This window comes from Ursus americanus, chromosome 4 (assembly GCF_024610735.1).
Source record: "Ursus americanus isolate L20-20 chromosome 4, mUrsAme1.1.p, whole genome shotgun sequence".
Taxonomy (NCBI): Eukaryota; Metazoa; Chordata; class Mammalia; order Carnivora; family Ursidae; genus Ursus; species Ursus americanus.
The window spans coordinates 90992362-90998361 of NC_142130.1; positions in this window are offsets into that span (position 1 = coordinate 90992362).

Genomic DNA, 6000 nt, shown 5'->3' on the forward strand with positions numbered 1-6000 from the left:
CACGGGTGGTGGGCCTGGACCAGAACACTGACACGGGGGAAGCAAAGGGGCAAGCCCACTGGAACGTGTTGGAGATAAAGCAAGGAGTTTGAAAGGAAAATACTTCCAGTTGTTAGACAGGAAAGTCCTGGGGATGTAATGTACAGCCTGGTGACTACAGTTAACAATATCGTACTATTTCAAAGTTGCTAAGAGAGCACATCTTAAAAGATTTTTTTAAAAAGATTTTAGTTATTTATTTGACAGAGAGACAGCCAGCAAGAGAGGGAACACAAGCAGGGGGAGTGGGAGAGGAAGAAGCAGGCTCCCAGTGGAGCAGGGAGCCCGATGCGGAGCTCGATCCCAGGACCCTGGGATCACACCCTGAACCGAAGGCAGACGCTTAACGACTGAGCCACCCGGGCGCCCCCACATCTTAAAAGTTCTTATAAGAAAAAAATACTTGCAACTAGGTATGATGATGGTTGTTAACGCAATTTATTGTGGGTAATCACTCATGATATATGCATGTATCAGACCCCTATGATGTACACCTAAAAGCGACACAGTGTTAAATGTCAGTTGTATCTCAATAAAACTGGTGGGGGAAACTGCAGTGACTCTGTCTCTAATCACTATACTTATTGATGACAGAATTCTAGAACTCCCATTTTGGGGGAGCCTCAGGGATTTGAGTTTCGGAACCGGAAGCAGCCAGTCTCGTAGGATTGCTCCTCTCTGCCCAATTTCCCTTTCCCTTTACTGCAGAAGAAGGAGGGACTGAGGCCTGGGAAGCGTAGGTGCCTATACGAAGGGTAGCTGCCAAATTTTGCTTCCAGGAAAACAGAGCCCCAGGTCCAGGCTCTTTACCGCCACCCCCAGTTCTGCTTATACAATCCACCCTCTTCCTGATGCAGGGATACCACGCATTGCTGCTTCATCTCACTCAGCCTCAGCTTGAACCCTTCCAGCAACGGAGAGCTCACCACTCTGTGGGGAAGCCTGCTCCATTTCCACTCGGCCAAGCTAGATCACTCTCCCATCTATGGCCCCCACCCCAGCTCTGGTTATGTTCTGTGAGCCACAGAAGTAGCCCATTCCATCTTCCCAGAATTTCAGAATTTCCACCTCCCCCTTTGGGGCCTTCTTTTCCAGGCTAAACATACTTCCTGAACGGCAGGCCCTCCTAAGCTGTCAGTTGCCAAACCACCGCGCGGCCCCAGCAGCAGAAGCAGCGGCGGCCCCGGAGGTAAAGACAGCTTCGCAGAGCAGCCTGGCTCCCGTGACAAAACCGGGTCTGTCTGGTATCGGCTCCAGCTGTGAGTCACTGGCTATCCTTATTTCAAGGCCAGCACCTTGGCTTAATCGGGAGCTCCTGTTTCCTGGCTGATGAAGCAGATGGAAGAAACATGAGCCGGCCATCCAGAGGCCTGTGCAAAATGCAAGAGCAAGCTGAGTGTCAGGGGGGAAGCTGACTGAGAGCTTAGCAGGGTGGGCCTGGAAGTCCCCTCTGTGCCTCTCATGTGTCCTGGTCAACTTGGCATTTGCCTTTGTCTTCTGGTTGCTTTCTTGTGCTTACCTGATCAGTAGGGTGGGAAACTATGCGACCAGTTTTATTTTCTGTAGCAATGTGGAGTTGTCATATTGTACTTAACTAAACGAGGTCATCGAAAACAGAGCCGTGGTTGAGACACTCCCTAACACTTTGGCGTCTTCGGGCATTCCCTTTTGGTCTGTCTCCAGGGCTCAGCTCTGTGATGCTGGAGGAGTTAGGATTGGCCCTTCTTCACAGGTCTCCATCAGAACTTAGAGTGGTGGAATGTCTAGTGGAGGACCTAGGGGGAGCTCTGTGGAGCCCAGAATGTTCCATAGAGGGCCTGGAACATAATGGATGTCAAGGGGAAAACTGAACTCACCAGCCCCCCTCCCTGGTTTGGCCAAAGACCCCCACCCCCAGCGCTGTGATATCTTCTGGGTTTCCATTGTCAGAAAGAGGGCAACCATGGGCCCAGCGAGCTGGACTGGGGTCCTAGCCCCACTGCTGAACAACTGTGGCCTTGGACTAATGATATGGCCTCTCTGCGCCTTAGTTCTCTTGGGAAAGGTGAGAGTACTGATAACTCTTATCTCCTCAGTTCTGTGAGGATGAAATGAGCCGCTGTAGGGCTTTCCATATACTAGGCATGCAGTGAATGTCAGGGTTTTGTTTTAAATTTGGAAACCATTGATAGGAAATCGAAGATTTGGGGAGCATCCAAGATGGTGACATAGGAAGACCCTGAACTCACGTCCTCCCATGGACACACTGAATCTATACGGACATAGAGAGCAATTCCTCCTGAAGAAAAACTGAGAGCTGATTGAACAGTTTCTGCACAACAGAGGATAGAGGGACCGCACAGAATGGCAGGAGAGGCAGGGAACAGTAACAATGGAAACTCCAGCCCTGATGCTGAAAACTACAGTGGGGAGGGGCAGGCCTGAGGGACCTGCATGCAGACTTGCCTGCCCTGGGACACAGGAAAAAAGTGGCAGCTTAAAGGGAGATGAGACTAGAAGTGAAGGAAACCCATTCGCTAACTCTAGGGTGTCCACTGAGTGGGGGAACTGCTGGAACTCTCTCTGGGTCAGACGGGCTTCCAAGCACCATTGTTTACATCTCCCCTCTACATCTGTAGGACAGACAGGAACAGGGTCTGGGCACTCTAGCTGGCCTGTTGCTTCAGGGAGGCCCAGGCCCCTAGCACACACCAGCCTCAGCTGCTCCCCCAAGGGGCCCCCACCTGTATCTGCCCGAGCTCCAGCCATCCCACTAATGCAGCCCCAGCGTGGTACACTCTGGGACACCTCCCACCAGCGCCTGCTTCAGCTCCAGCCATCCTATCAGGGTGCCCCCTGTACAGAATACCTGGGACCTGGTGTGTCCCTGCTTCAGCCATATCACCACCGTGGCCCCAGTGTGGAGTGCCCTAGGACCCCCAGCTCATGTCTGCTACAGCTCCAGCCAGCCAGGCAAAGTCAGCAAGCACATGCAGTCTACACAGGTAATGTTCCTACATAAGACCAACTCCTTCGAGATGAGGAGAGGTAGTTATTTTCCCTAATTCATAGAAACAAACACAGAAAGTCAAAAATAATGGATAGACAGAGGAATATATTCCAAACAAAACAAGACAAAACTCCAGAAAATGAACGAAATGAAATAGAGGTAAGCAGGGGCACCTGGGTGGCTCAGTCAGTTAAGTGTCTGCCTCCAGCTCAGGTCATGATCTTGGGGTCCTGGGATCCAGTCCTGCATTGGTCTCCCTGCTGAGTGAGGAGTCTGCTTCCCCCTCTCCCTCTGCCCCTCCCACCCCTGCAAGTGCTCTTTCAAATGAATGAATGAATGAATGAATGAACGAACAAAATCAATCTTTTAAAAAATAAATGTAGGCAATGTAACTGATAAAGAGTTCAAGTCATGGCCGTAAAGATGCTCACCAGACTGGAGAGAAGAGCAGAGAACTCAGTGACAACTTCGTAAAAGAAATGGAAAATGAAAAAGAACCATCAGAGTTGAAGAATATGATAACTAAAATGAAAAAAGAAACACACAAGGAATCAGCAGTAGATTGGAGGATATGGAAGAATGGGTTAGCAATTGGAAGACAGGGTAATAGAAAACTACAAGCTGGGGGCGCCTGGGTGGCGCAGTCGTTAAGCGTCTGCCTTCGGCTCAGGGCGTGATCCCAGCGTATGGGATTGAGCCCCGCATCAGGCTCCTCCGCTGTGAGCCTGCTTCTTCCTCTCCCACTCCGCCTGTTTGTGTTCCTTCTCTCGCTGGCTGTCTCTATCTGTCAAATAAATAAATAATTAAAAAAAGAAGAGTCAGATGCTTAACCAACTGAGCCACCTGGGCACCCCTATAGGGACTTCTTTAAGTGGAAAAGAAAAGGCCATGACTAGAAGAAAATTATGAACATTACTAATCAACAAAATATTAGAAAACCAAATAAAATGATACATTAAAAAAATCATGCACCATGAACAAGTGGGATTTATTCCCAGGATGTAAGAGTGGTTCAATATTCACAAAACAATCAACATGATATGCCACGTCAATAAGAGAAAGGATAAAAGCTGTAGGATTATTTTAAAAGATGCAGAAAAGGTATTTGACAAAATGCAACATCCATTCATGACAAAACCTTCTACAAAGAAGGTTTAGAGAGAACATACCTCAACATGATAAATGCCTTAGATGACCACGGCCAACATCATAATGGTGAAAAATTGAGAGCTTTCCCCCTAAGGCCTGGAACAACAGAGAGATGTCCACTTTCACCACTCTTATTTAACATGGTGCTGGATACTCCAGCCATAGCAATTAGACAACAAAAAGAAATAAAAGGCATCCAAATTGGAAAGGAAGAAGTAAAACTATTTGTGGATGACATGCTATATAGAGAAAACCCTAAAGACTCCACCAAAAAACTACTAGAACTGATAAATGAATTCAGTAAGGTCACAGGACACAAAGTCAATGTACAGAAATCCATTGCATTCCCATACACCAATGATGAAGCAACAGAAAGTGAAATTAAGAAAAAAGTTATATTCAACTAATGAATTTTTGAATATTATATCAAAAACTAATGATGTACTGGGTGTTATACACAACTAATGAATCATCGAGCCTTACATCGAAAACCGGGGATGTACTGTATGGTGACTAACATAATATAATAAAAAATCATTATTAATAAAAAAAAAAAAAAAAAAAAAAAAAAAAAAAACTAATGATGTACTATACCTTGGCTAATTGAATTTAAATTAAAAAAATCAGATTTAAATTGTGCCAAAACAATAGAATATCTAGGAATAAACTTAATCAAAGAGGTGAAAGACCTATATTCTGAAAACTATAAAACACCGATGAAAGAAATTCAAGATGACCTGAAGAAAAGGAAAGCCCTTTCATGCTTATGAGTTGGAAGATCAAATATTGTTAAAATATATATACCACCCTAAGCAATCTACACATTTAATGCAATCCCTATCAAGTACCAACAGCATTTTTCACAAAACTAGAACAAATGGTACTTGAATTTGTATGGAATCACGGAAAACCCTAATCGGCCAAAGTGATCCTGAGAAAGAAGAACAAACCCGAGGTATCACAATCTCAGCTTTCAAGATAAACTACAAAGCTGTAGTAATCAAAACAGTATGGTATTGGCACAAAAATAGACACATAGATCAAAGAACAGAATAGATAGAGAAGAAATAAACCCACACCTATATGGTCAATTAATCTATGACAAAGGAGACATGAATATACAATGGGGGAAAGACAATCTCTTCAATAAATTGTGCTAGGAAAACTGGACAGTTAAAAGAATGAAGTTGGACCACTTTCTAACACTATTTACAAAAATAAACTCAGAATGGATTAAAGACCTAAATGTGAGATGTGAAACCATAAAAATCCTTGAAGAGAGAAACAGCTAGTAATTTCTCTGACATCAGCCATAATAACAACTTTCTAGATATGTCTCCTGAGGCAAGAGAAACAAAGGCAAAATAAACTACAGGGACTATATCAAAGTAAAAAGCTCTCATAGCAAAGGAAACAATCAACAAAACTAAAAGACAGCCTACTGAATGGAGAAAGATATTTGCAAATGACAGACCCAATAAAGGGTTAGTATCCAAGATATATAAAGAACTTATACAACTCAACACCCATAAAAACAAATAATTCAATTAAAAAATGGGCAGAAGACACAAACAGCTATTTCTCCAAAGAAGACACCCAGATGACCAACAGACGCACAAAAAGATGTTCAAAATCACAGAAATGCAAATCAAAACCACAATGAGATCACCTCACACCTATCAGAATAACTAAAATAGAAAACACAAACAAAAAGTGTTGGCTTAGGCTGCGGAGAAAAAGGACCCCCCATGCGCTGTTGGTGGGAATGCAAACTGGTGCAGCCACTGTGGAAGACAGTATGGCAGTTCCTCAAAAAATGAAAA